Genomic DNA, 13,896 nt, shown 5'->3' with positions numbered 1-13,896 from the left:
TGTCAAGTTGACAACCAGAATCAGCCATCACCCTACATACCAAGAAAAGCTACCAACAACATCAGATCGTACACTTTACATTTTAAGTTTGTTTTTGTCACTAGAGAGGGAATCCAGAGCCTCATACACTCTAGCTGGGCACATGTTGAATGGAGCTATGCTCCCCCTAGGCCCAAGCTGTAAATTTTAAATATAATTTAATTGAATAGAAATATCGCCATAAAACTGCTTTTCCTTGATCAAGAGAGTGGCCCTGCTTTAGAAGGTTATGGGATTTTTAGGGGAAGGTCTCGCTGGAGGCAGAGAGTTGCTGAGGCAGGCTTTATGGGCTCTCTTCCCTCCCACCTCTAGCCAGATTTCCCTCTGCTTCCTGGCCCGTGCCATGGAGCAAACAGCTAGCTTCCTCACACTCATACTCTCCTGAGCTGTCTCCTGCCAAGCCTTCTCTGCCAGGATGGAGTCCACCCTCTCCAACCATGAACGGAAGTAATCCCTTCCTCCTAAAGCTGCTCGTTGTCAGGTATCTGATCACAGTCCGGAGGAAAGTGACACACACAGCTAGCTGGTGAAGAACTCCCCTGGCATGCTGAGTGAGAGGCTTCAGATTTGCTCCTGGGCAGTTGAGGCAGTAGAGACACAGGCACCATGTGTCAGCGCTCTAGGGGAGAAGGGCTTGGTGCTCCCGCTGCTTTCAAAAGCAAGCAAGGCCAACACGACACCCGCACCTCAGAGCTTGTCCATCTGGAATCACACACCCTCTGATGATAGGACAGAGCCACAGCCGAGTTCCATGGTCTCCCTAGGTAGGCAAGGGACAGGGTCTCTGCCTGCACCCGCTGGGTGCCCTGCTCCCGGCGGAAGACTGCTCAGGTATTCACACTGCAGGCCTGCACATACACTAAGCTGACAGGAAACCCGTCTCATTCTGCACAGGTAACACTGGAATACACTAGCTGAGTGTGATTACAACCTAACTGAAGTCGGATTCCTGAGAGTGGCTTTCGAAACCCAGGCCAGAGAACACTAGTAAATGCCAATCCTTTCATAATTAAAGCACTCTCTAACACACACCCAGATAATACTATAGCAGACGTGTTCTTCCTACCTCCCGGTTTTGCTTTGTTTTTGTCTTTTTTTGTTTTGGGGTGTTTTTTTGTTTGTTTGTTTGCTTTTTCTTTTTCCTTTTTTTCTTTCTTTCTTTTTCTTTTTTTGGTTTTTCGAGACAGGGTTTCTCTGTGTGGCTTTCTGCCTTTCCTAGAACTCACTCTGTAGACCAGGCTGGCTTTTCTTTTTTAGATAGGGTCTCATCTAGCCCACACTACCTTCAAATTCACTACATAGTGAGGCCAGTCCTGAACTCCCGCCTCCACTTCCCATGTGCTGGAACTATAAACCTAAGTCACCACACCTGCTATTCATTTGGGGTTGGTTGGTGTTGCTGGGTTTTGGCAGTGTTGAGCCTGGCCGGCCTTGCTCGTGCAAGGCAAGCACTCTTCCTCTGAGCTGCATCTCCAGCCTTGTGCTCTTCCACTGGGCTCAGGCTCCACCAGTGAGCGTCATGGCCTGACTACAAAACAGAGTTGCTTTGTGTATATTCCCTTCCAGGGAACCTGAGGATAGAGACCGTCCTCTTCATCTCGTGGTCCCTGTTTCCTCCACGCATCCCCACAACACCCTTATTGCTCAATTGTTGAACTGAATTGGTACAACTTGTAATCTCCAAATGGGTCTGGTCCAAAAACCAAAAGATTGAAGATAAGTGAAATCTCTGTGTTTATCGTGGTTCTTTGGTGTCCAGTGACAGAAACTTGCCTCAAACCGACTAAAGAAAAAGCAGCCTATCAGGGATTCATCGATTGACCTTCAGCACAGCTAGACTGGAGTTTTACATAGTGTCACTCAGATGTTACGCTTGGGTTCAGCTTTTCTCAGGCAAGCTCTGTCCTTGAAATGACAGTGCAACAGCATGTAGATTAAATCATGCTAGTTTAACAGACCTCGTAGCAGAAAGCTCTTAGCCAGTATGGCAGCAAGTGGGAAGTTGAGGCAGGGAGATGATCATTTTGAGTCCAGCCTGAGCTACATACATAGTGAGACTCCATTTAAAAAGGAGAAAATAAAAAAATGATTTTTCCTCCATCAAACTCTGCAGCAAAGGTCCTAGGATCAAGTCCTACCAGCGTGACTTGAGTTCTGTGGTTAGACCAGGCTATACTGATTGGCAGGCTCTAGGTAACATGCCCATGCCATTCAGTGAGTGAAGCTAGTCCCATCTAAACGGCTGAAGGCAAAACTCACAAGTGTCTGCTGTATACAAACAACAGCTCACTCATTATGTGTGTGTACACACACACAGGTGGAACACCTTGACATTCCTGAGGAGTCTGAAACCTGAAATATTCTAACGTCATAAACGTCTTGAGCACTGACACGATGCCACAGCCCGGAAATTCCACACGATGACACTGTTTCCTGTTACCAGGAGGCAGGTGGGGAGATGACTTAGCAGGTAAGAACACCTGCTATACAGCATGAGGTTCTGAGTTGAAGTTCCCAGCATCCACTTAAAAAACTGTGTGTGTGTGTGTGTGTGTGTGTGTGTGTGTGTAGAGGATAGAGCTGATGGTAGTGGAAACATGCTGATCACTGGGGTTTGCTGGCTCCCAGCCTCGCTCCAGGTTCAGTGAGAAACACTGTGGCAGTTTTAATTGTTGACTCAACATCGTCTAGTACCACCTGGGAGAAGGGCCTCTGAGAACCTCCGTGAGAGATGATCTTAATTACATTAATTGATGTGGGAGGCCCCACCCACTGTGAGCTAAGATGTCCTATTTAGCTTTGTCAACCTGATACGGCCTAGAGTCACCTGAAAGGAAAGTCTCCGAGGAAAGTCTCCGATCAGATTGGCCTGTGGACATGTCGTTGGGGAATCCTCTTGATATTTAGTTGATGCAAGAGGGCCCAGCCTATTGTGGGAGACACCATCCCTCGGCAGGTGGTCCTGGGTTGTATAAGAAAGCTGCTTTAGCTGGTATGTGGTGGCGCACACCTTTAATCCCAGCACTTGGGAGGCAGAGGCAGCTGGATCTCTGTGAGTTTGAGGCCAGCCTGATTTACAAAGCAAGTTCCAGGACAGGCTCCAAAGCTACACAGAGAAACCCTGTCTTGAAAAAAACAAAAAGGTGCCTAAGCATGAGCCTGTGAGTGAGCCAGAGAGCTAGTCAGTGTGGTGGTTTGAAAGAAAATGGCCCCCAAAGGGAGTGGCGCTATTAGGACTTGTGGCCTTGTTGGAGTAGGTGTGGTCTTATTGGAGGAAATGTGTCACTGTGGAGGCGGGCTTTGAGGTCTCCTATATGCCTGAGATAACACACAGTGTCTCAGTTTACTTCCTATTGCCTTTGGATCAAGATAAAGAATTCTCCAGCGCCATGTCTGCCTGCATGAGCCATTCTCCCAGCCGCCATACTCTGTGCCCTGATGATAATGGACTAAACCTCTGAAACTGTAAGCTGCCACCTCAATTAAATGTTTTTCTTTATAAGAGTTGCCGTGGCCATGGTGTCTCTTCACAGCAATTGAAACCCTAGCTGAGACAGCGGGTAAGCAGTGTTCCTCCATGGTCCCTGCCATGACTTTCCTTAGTGATTGATGGATAGTGTGACCTAGAAATGTAAGCCAAATAAACCCTTTCCACCCCAAGCTTCTCTTAGAGTGTTTTTAATTACAGCAACAGAAGGAAATTAGAATGTTAGGGATCCTGGGCTGTGTAAGCTTAGGGAAGGGGCTGAGCACCATGCATCTATCAATTCACTGTTCTTGACTATGGATGTACTGCAGGTGACCAGTTGCTTCAAGTTTCTGCTATCTTGACCTCCCTGCAATGATGGGCTGTACCTGAATTGTGAGCCAAATAATGCCTTTTCCCCTAAGCTGCTCTGTCAGGGTATTTTATCACAGCAACAGGAAATGAAACTAAGATAGACCCTATCTCAAAGGAATAAAGAGGTATAGAACAGGACAACCAACATCCTCCTCAAGGACACACACCTGCACACACATGTACACACACATCACACACATACACCAGATAAATAAACACACAAATAAAAATAATTTTAAAACAAAATAAACAAAGCTTTTAAAAGTAAAATAAGCCGGGCGGTGGTGGTGCAAGCCTTTAATCCCAGCACTTGGGAGGCAGAGCCAGGCAGATCTCTTGTGAGTTCGAGGCCAGCCTGGTCTGCAGAGCAAGATCCAGATAGACACCAAAACTACACAGAGAAACCCTGTCTCAAAAAAAAAGTTGGTAAAAGTAAAATAAAACTGCCATCAGGCTATATGTAGATGAGCCAAGAATGAATTTCATGTTAGGCATGGTCCCTTCCCTAACATCTCATTGTGCATATGCAAGTATTTCAAAATCTGCACTACAAAGTGATTCTGGGGCCTATGATACTGATCATGTATATGTACTATATATCCTTACAGGCTAATTTTGTACAAGTTCATTTTATGAATTGTATCGATCAAGCTAAGTTATTTACGATCTGTCATGCAGTCATGATAGTAACGGCAGCTACCATCGACTGTTTGCTGTCCCCCAGCACTGTGTAAATCACTCCAGCCCTGCTGACGAGTGTGATCTCGACACTAACCCAGTGGCACAGATACCGTCACTACCCGTGTCCTACTGGCCGAATCTCAGGTCTGTTAACCTCAGTTTAACTCGTGTGTCACACTAAGAAAACAAATCAGAAGCAAGCGAGGGTTTTCTTGACTCCTTTTCGCCTTCACCCACTCCCTCCCACCAGGGTCTATTCATGCAGCAAACACTGTGGGAGGTGATAAGCCAAGTCTCTTCCACAGACACCGGTAATGAGAAAAGGAGCAACAGGAGACCTTTGCCTAGAGGGTCCCAGGGGAGGTGACAGTCACATAAACGACAGGATCACAGTGCAGTGTAACACATGCCACAGCTACAGCCTCTATAAAGAATTCTTCTTCTTCTTCTTCTTCTTTTCTTTAACTAATATAAACACATTTTATTTATTTTGTCTCAAACTTTCTATATAGAGCAGGCTGTTCTCGAACTCACAGAGATCCACCTGCCTCTTGGTCCTGGGATTATAGACACACAACACCACGCATTTTAATTCTTAAAACTAGAAGCGCTGTATTCACATCAGCTTTTAAGTAATAGACACACTACAGAAAATGTGGAAGGAAATGTGTACATTCTTTAGGTATATACAACTATATGCTTTTGTGTGTCTTTCATTCTACAAAGAATTCTTGTTTTGTTTCCTTTGACACAGAGTTGAAAAAGACTTATTTTAATTAAGTGGCATTATGAAAGGATAGTCAAATAATTTCAATTAAAATCAAAGTTATCTCAACCATAGACTTCACTGAAGTCTATAGACTTTCTCTCAACCCAGAAAAGGTGTTTTAAATGGAGCTGTCCTGTTTGCCTGTCACTTGGAGATTCTGAAATAGACTTGTTGCCCCAGGCTGCCCTGCTGACTTCCAGGGAGTCATTTCCCTCTGCATGGAAAGGAATCCAACATATTTTCAAGTGTGGGCAGGTGAATTTGGTGACATTTTTTAAAAAAATTTTCTTAAATGACTCTTTTTTTTCCTTTTTATTTTATGTGTATTGGTGTTTGCCTGTGTGTATGTCTGTGTGAGGGTCCCCTAGAATTGGAGTTACAGACAGTTGTGAGCTGCCATGTGGGTGCTGGGGATTGAACCCAAGTCCTCTGGAAGAGCAGTCAGTGCTCTTAACCACTAAGCCATCTCTCCAGCCCCATTGGTGACATTTTCAAAATGCAGGCGTTGGTGCGGAGTTCCTGTGTAGTTATGACTTGGCCGTGATCTTGCCGTTCTTTTGTTTTAATGACGGATGCAATCTGCATTTGGTGTTAACTTGTCTTTAACACCTCCTGGAGTATGCTAGCTTCCCCGTCTCTTGACAGAGAACAAGCAGGCCTCAGAGTCAGAATCCTAGTATGCAACCAACCCTGAACTGGAAACATGGTGCCAGTCATTTTCACTGTGCTTACTTAGATTTTTTTCCAACTTATGGAAAACTATACGAAGTTTTCCAATCATTGTCAGAGACATAAAGCTTCCTGTCAAAGTGAAACACTTAATGCCTAAGCTAATCGATTTAAAATACAATATCAAAAAAAAATGCTGGTGCAGGTGGGACGTGGGAACAGCGGTGCCTGGGACAGGGCCACTCAGGTCAAGGTTTTTTTTTGTTTTTTTCTGAGACAAGGTTTCTCTGTGTTGTTTTGGTGTCTGTCCTGGATCTCGCTCTGTAGCCCAGGCTGGCCTCGAACTCACGGAGATCCACCTGGCTCTGCCTCCCGAGTGCTGGGATTAAAGGCGTGCACCACCGCCGCCCGGTACAGGTCAGGTTTTAATAATGAAGCCGTCATGCACTGGGCTTTGGCCGTTCAAGCACTGTACAAACAGATCCTTCTTTCTTGCTTTGTGCCCCTCAGTCATTTTACATTCTTTTTGCAGCTGTCCTATAACCTCCCCCAGAGTCACTTGTCCTTTGTAGCAGGGTTTCCCGGCCACTCTGTAAACACACCTCACTTTCCCCAGCCTCCCAGCCACACTCCTGACCTAGAGAAGACTCCAGAAAGAAGATGGTTCTTCTGCACTCTCAGGCACACAAATAGAAGTTCCAGGGTTGTCCACACAGGCCCCAAGCCCAGGCCTTGCTTTCCAAGGCCGCCTTGCTCCAGGAAGTCTGTCTGCTGTTGAGTCTGCGGGGCCAGAGAGGAGGGGCCTCCTCAGGGGACCTGCATTCCTAGCTGATGCTTGTACGAGGGAAATGCCCAGCCAAGAGGAGCACGCTCTCAGCAGATGTTGCTGACTCCCTGTTGGAGGGGAGGGGTAAGCTCTGCCTCTGACGGACACAGCACCAGGCCTCGGGGCATGGGCACACAGGGGCCATCTTTAGAGGAAGGCCTCTTTGCTGGTCTCCCTGTGAGCAAAGCCCCTGCAGTCCCCACAGTGCAGCTTTGTCTTCAGCCCAGTAGGAAGGTACTTTAGTTGATGCTGAAACTGATGAGTGAAGCACCCGCTGGCCATGTGAGCCTGTCTGTGGTCTGGGACCCACGCCTTCCTGAAAGTGCTTTCCTACTTAAGATGGAGAGCTCTAGATGGGGAGATGGCTGATCCAGTGCAGTACCTGCCACACACACACACACACACACACACACACACACACACACACACGGACCTGAGGTCAGATTTCCAGACCCAAGTCAAAAGCATGGCAGCACATGCTTGTAGCCCCAGCCTTAGGTGGCTGGAGACAGGCAGATCCCTGAAGCTCATTGGCCAACCAGCCTAGCTCAATGGATGTACTTTCAGGTTCAGTGAGAAACTTTGTCTTAAAATATAAAGTGATCAAAAAAAGACTTGAGTAGGTGTCTCAAGCCTTTAATCTCAGCACTGGGGAGGCAGAGGCAAGCAGATCTCTAAGTTCAAGGAAAGCCTGGTTTACACAGCAGTTATAGATCAGCCAGGACTACATAGTGAGGCCCTGTCTCAGAAAGAAAGAAAGAGAGAAGGGGGTGGGGGGAGGAGGAAAAAAGGGAAAGAGGAAGTGGGTGCTAGTCTCTGATGGTCTTTTCTCTCCATTTAATTTGATGTTGGCTGTCAGCTTGCTGTATATCACTTTTATTATATTTTGGTATGTTCCTATATCCCTGACCTCTCTAAGACCTTTGAATAAAGGGGTGTTGGATTTTAGCAAAGGCTTTTTCAGCATCTAATGAGATGATGGTCTTGTCTATTCTTGTCCTGGTTCTGAATACCAGAAGTACGTCTTGGGGATGGAGAAATTCTCAGTGGTTCTTTCCTCTAAAACATGTATTCCTTAACTAAAAACTTGCCAAGGGTTAAAAGACAAGGCAATTAGATACAGGCATCACTTAATAGAGGCGTGGGCCTCACTCTCCTGCCGTGGGGTGCAGAAGGGCTGAGGTGTCATTGTTTGTTTGTTTGTTTGGATGTAGTATCTCCTGCCGTAGCCCTGTCTGGCCTGGAACTCAGTATGTACATAAGGCAAACTTGCAGCAATTCCCGTCTCTGCCTCCTGAGTGCTGGGATTATAGGCACATGCCACCAAGTCCATCTGAAGAAATGTAGGGGGGGAGGGGAAAGGGGGAGGTTGTGTACATATGTGTGTAGTGTTCGTGCACATGTGTGCATTTGGAGGCCACAGTTCTACCTTGGGTGTTGTTCCTCAGGGGTTGTCCACCTCATTTATTGAGACAAGGTCTCTCCCTGGGACCCGAGGCTCCCAGACTAGGCTAGCTGGCCGGATATCAGCTTGTCTCTTCCTCCCCAGCACCGGATGGCAACACAGGCATTTAATGTGGGTGCTGGAGGTCTGGGCTCAAGTCCTCATGCTTGTATGGCTGGCGCTTTACTGACCGGGCCTCTCCTCAGCCTTTAGTTGAGAAAGTTTTGAGAAGCCCCAATTTCTTGGAAGAATTTGCTTTTATAAACAAACTCCTTCTTCACCAGCCAGGAAGGCCAGTAGCCCTTGTGAGGGTCACTTTTTTCCTGAGCATGCTGGGCAGAGTCTAGTTTGGACTGAGTGCACCCAGCCAGCGGAACCCAGCTGGAAAGCATGTCTGCTGATTGCTTGTGGCCTAGCGACAGACTGCTTGGGTCTCTCCTTTCCTGTCACGCTTTCCCTTCCGAGTCTGGCGTGGGGCTCGGCCTCAAGCAGCCCACCAAAGCCAGTATTTCTCTGAAATCCGTAGTTTTAGCTTAAAACTTTAGGTCAGTTTTGTATTCCAAGACACACTCTTCTTCGTTTTCATATGGTGATATGTGAAATAACTTATTGATTAAATTGCCCAACTCTGTTCCTCACTCTATTTCCTATTGTCTATTTAGGGGTAGAGAGAAAGTGCAGGCAGAGCTTCCTGTCTGTCTGTCTGTCCTGCCACACTGTTCCTGTGTGTCACTGGGGATCCAGTTCCATTCCAAAGTAAATCCCGGGTGGCCTGGCATTTCTGCATCGCCCAGAGCTTGCACAAGCTCCTGTGCCTCCCTCTCCCCTGGAGAGAGGGCCCACAGAAAGGAGGGAGGTCCCTCAAAAGCTCCTGTGCCTCCCTCTCCCCTGGAGAGAGGGCCCACAGAAAGGAGGGAGGTCCCTCAAAGAGTTTGCAGCTGGGGAGCCTGCATGTTCCATCCCTGGCTTGCATGGCTAAGCAAGAGTAAGGAAAAACTTCCCAGTAAGAATGGTGACATTCTTTCCTTTCTTTCTTTCTTTCTTTCTTTCTTTCTTTCTTTCTTTCTTTCTTTCTTTCTTTCTTTCTCTTTCTTTCTTTCTCTCTCTCTCTCTCTCTCTCTCTCTCTCTCTCTCTCTCTCTCTCTTTCTTTCTTTCTTTCTTTGAGACAGGGTTTCTCTGTGTAGTTTTGGTGCCTGTCATGGATCTCGGTCTGTAGACCAGGCTGGCCTTGAACTCACAGAGATCCACCGGCCTCTACCTCCCGAGTGCTGGGATTAAAGGTGTGTGCCACCACTGCCCGGCCTCCTTTTTCTTTTTACAGCTTTAGAGATCAAACTCAGAACCATGTGTGTACCAGACAAGCAACCTATCACTGAGCTATACATTAGGGTATTGACTTTTCTGGGTTTTCATTTTGATGACATTCAAATAAAGAATCTGCATGTTGGCCCCAGTAACCAAGCTCTACTATCAAGTGAATGGGGACCTCAGACTGGTACTTCGAATTTCCTGGCCTGAGGAGAAAAGATCCAAGTGTGACTTTATACCAAAATGTTATATTTGTGCCAAATGAGGGTAAAATGTATGCTACCTTACTGAAGTTTCCGCAATATTTCCATTAGAGTGAGGTGAGTCTCACAGTACAACCTATCTAGACAGACTCCAAACACCTGCCCCATGAAGGCTCCGTCTGTCAGTGTGCATAGGGAGATAACTGCAGCAACTGGGGAGCCTAATATATGCACACATATATGTGTAAATATATAAACATGTCTATGTACACACAAATATTGGAGATAAGTAGCAACGTGGATGCTGTTAGTGTTGTTAAGGGGCACTCTTAGTTTAGTAGCTATGCAGTAGCTCCTAAAGGTGGTCATATTTTTAAAAAATTATTTATGTTTATTTATGTTTATGGGCATTTTGCCTGCATGTATGTGCCAGCCATGGCACATCAAGTTGCAGTGAGACTGACTAGGCACCTCCTCCTCTATTAAGGTTGGATGAAGCAATCCAGTACAACATGGTGAACTGCAGATTACCGTGTAATGTGCCACTGTAAACACAAGGAAGGGACTGTAGTTAAGTCCATTTTCACAGCAGCCTGAGCGCAGCCCAGTCCAGCCCTCCAGGATCATTAGGTCACTGCACACTTCCAAGGTAAGTGCTTTTAGACCTCTAGAACCTTCTCTGAGGAATTTCTACAGGGTTCTCCAAGTGAGAGGGGTCTGGGGAAAAAAATCAGTGAAATCTGCTGGGTTTTTTTCTAAATAGAAGCCATGACCCCAACCTCGTCCATATTGCTCTGTGGGGGCAGGACATGAGCATGAAGGCTGGAGGCTTCAGATACGGACGTAGGGCAACAGTGGACCATGATACTGTAAATGACGAACACAGGTTCTGCAGCAGCAGTTTGTTCTCTGTGGCATTCTAAAACATCCTAGGAACAACAGGACTCTCTTCCAATACGTTTTGGAAACACGGGTTAAGTTCCATCAGGCATTTGATGCCCCTTCCTCCTTATCTCCCATTGCCAATGTGTCCACGTGCCCAGGGGACATGGAAGGGTCCTCACGAGAGTCTAGAGTCATATAAAACTGATCACAGAACACCTTCTCAGGTCATTCTGAGAAGCAGATATTGCATAAACACACTTTGGCACACTTATATTTTATGAAAAATGATTAAGATGGGAGGGCCATAAACACTGGGCCAGAGGGTGGCAAATGTCCTTGGCTTCCTCTCAAGACTCTGCCTTGGTTCTGCCTTTGAGACATTCATAAATACCACTTGTGAACAGAGAACCTGGGTGTCCTGTAGCCCAGTGATGTCTGCATGCTTTCCCTACGTTCCTGTACTCTTGCTCACCAGAAGGTAGTGTCAGCAGGAGCAAGACACCCTGGCCCTGTGACATTTCTAATCCTTACGCAGAACTGAGATTCCCTGCAAATATAAGGTGGCTTTCTCTTGTGGGTTTTGTTATTTTTTGTTTGTTTTTCTCTTTTCAAGACAGGGTTTCTCTGTGTAGCCCTGGCTGTCCTGGAACTCACTCTGTAGACCAAGCTGGCCTCAAACTCATAGAGATTCACCTGCCTCTGCCTCCCAAGTGTTGGGATTAAAGTTGTGCAACACCACTGCCAGGCTGGTGTTTTTTTTTTTTTTAACATCAAATTAAAAGATTGAAGGTGTGCCAAGGCCCAGGGAAGAGTCACTATTGTTTCTGGGCAATGCCCAAACAGCTTGCATTCATTTCTATTCTTCAGACACAAAGACCTCAGGTCCAGATACCAGGGCATGAAGCCATGCATCCCCTTCAGCCAAATGAAATTCACAAACACTCCACCTTTACAACGAAGCTTGAAACCAGTCAAGCTTTTTTTTTTTTTTATTTTAAAAAAGAAAAGTCTAATGGTGTACAGTCTCTACATGCTACAGCTAGGTGTTCATCCCCTGCCCCCTCACATTTAACACTCACGGGAAACAAAAGCCAACACCAGGATCTGTCAATGGGCCTAGGGAGTGTGAGATGGGCTGAGAACCCAGGGGTCCCCAGCATCATCTATGGACAGACACACACAATGAGCCATGCTGCCCAGAGCCCACTGTTCCTAGAGGGGTGTGAGGACCAACCGAGCTCCCCAGTGGAACTGGGTATGGCTAAGGTGACCACGGTTTATCACACACCCAGTAAGGGAGGTGCTACTAGTAATTACAGGGCACAAAGGCATTGCAGGCATAATATGGACACCTCCATTGCATTAGAATTGCTTATTGCTGTAGTAAGCCTGGTGGGCACCTTTGCTGTTCAAAGCATAGACGTGAGAGTGAAGGCCGCTGGCGATGGCACCGGGTCTGGTCTTGATGAAAGCTGAGCCCTCATTCTGACTGTGGGGAAGAGGATGGAGACGGGAAGGAAGATGGAACACTCACATAGGAGGGGCTTGGTACCTCGACTAGTTAGCACCGGAGACCAGGCATCACTCCACACAGCAGGGAGGTCTGGTCTGTGGGAAGTTTGTTCAGAAGGTGGCCCATGAGCAGGTGAGGAGTACGAACCATGGTCTTAACTCTATAGCTCTGCTTGGGGTCAGGTCGGTCCAGCTGCTAGAACCCCAGCAAGTCAGGAGCTACTCTTCCAAGCGAAGGCAAGGCCTCAGGCCTAGCTGCAAATTAATTTCCTACCCATTCAGCCCACACCCCTCTGCTTCAGGGAATCTTTGGTCTGTGGTAGGATATGGCTGTCTGTAGATACAGAAAAACCCTGAAGGACAGTTTAGACAGCTAGCGAAGGAGCTGAGATTGCCATGCTATTCAAAGAAACGGCAAGGCTTCCCAAGATGCAGACTATGTCAGCACTGAAGAGCTCAATGGTAGGACAGGAGCTAAGCCATTAATGTTCCTGATTATCTGTGATGCTGGGATGGAGCCGGGGCCCCACGAATGCAGGCCAGTGAAGCACCTCCAGTCGGCAGCTTTTACGGTAGGGGTAGTTCCTTCCTCGAACTTAGAGCACATATTTGGTAATAAACACTGGATTGTCCTTCTTAAGTCTTGGGGAGACCTGTTCTTTACTGAGGCACATGTGCCCCCAATACTTTCCACCCATTACCCAAGTCCCCAGTGGGTTTAGAAGCAGTTTAAGGTCAAGAACTGTGCCACAGAAATCTACTCTATGGAGAAGCCTGGTGGCAGAGGCTGAAAATGCCTGACACAGCTCTAGTCATTCCCTCCCTTCCCTGGTCTTGGACTGGGGCCATGATATAAACACAAATGGCCACGAGTGACTCTGGCCAGAAAAGATAAGCAAAGTCTCATTTTACCGAGTGGCCGTTTTCAAGTCCAGGTCTCCAGAGGTCAGGCCACTACACTTGCTCTCAGGCAGAAACAATGCAGTCGTGGAGTCAGAGAGCAGGGCCCATCTGCAGGGGTCTGTGGCCAATGTTTGGCCAGGGGGTTGTGGGGGCAACACCTAAATTCAGAAACTGGGTCACCTGATTGCCTGCAAGGACTATACACATTTCTCTGCTGGTGGCCAGTATCTGGACGAGGCTGGATGTGCCATCACCCTCCACATCTTAACTTTCTCATTACATATTAGGGCTGATCCTTGGCATCTGACAGGGCTGATGTGAAGATTAGTTAAGGGGGTGGTGATCTGATCTGTGATTAGTCCAGACACTGCTACCATGGTCTTGGAAGTTTTCCAAGGCAGGGATGGAGGGGAGTCTGGTACACACTCCATCCCAGAGGAGTGGCCACATTCCTGGATGTTGAAAAGCTTAGTCCCAGGTAAGGGAAGCTGGGTGAGTCACTGACTCCCGCAGACCAACTCACTTCCAGTTGACCAGAGCAAGATGACCACTATGGTTGATGGAGCTTGCCACAGAAATCTCCAGGCTGTGCATGTGACCCAAGAAAAGGACAGTGAGCAGAGAATGCATCTTGCATATCTACAGTTCACCTCAGCACAAGGATAGGACAAAAGGCAAATTCTAGTACCTGCTGCAAAGTAGGGACGTGCAAACTACTTGAAAAGGTTACAGAGAGTCAAATGCAAACAAGAAAAACAAAAAAACGCAAAAAAAAAAAAAAAAAAACCCAAAAAATCTTTGCCTCTTCAAAGACC

This window comes from Peromyscus californicus, unplaced genomic scaffold, assembly GCF_007827085.1.
Source record: "Peromyscus californicus insignis strain IS unplaced genomic scaffold, ASM782708v3 Scaffold_3__1_contigs__length_106647218, whole genome shotgun sequence".
Taxonomy (NCBI): domain Eukaryota; kingdom Metazoa; phylum Chordata; class Mammalia; order Rodentia; family Cricetidae; genus Peromyscus; species Peromyscus californicus.
Note: the sequence above shows the minus strand (reverse complement) of the source record.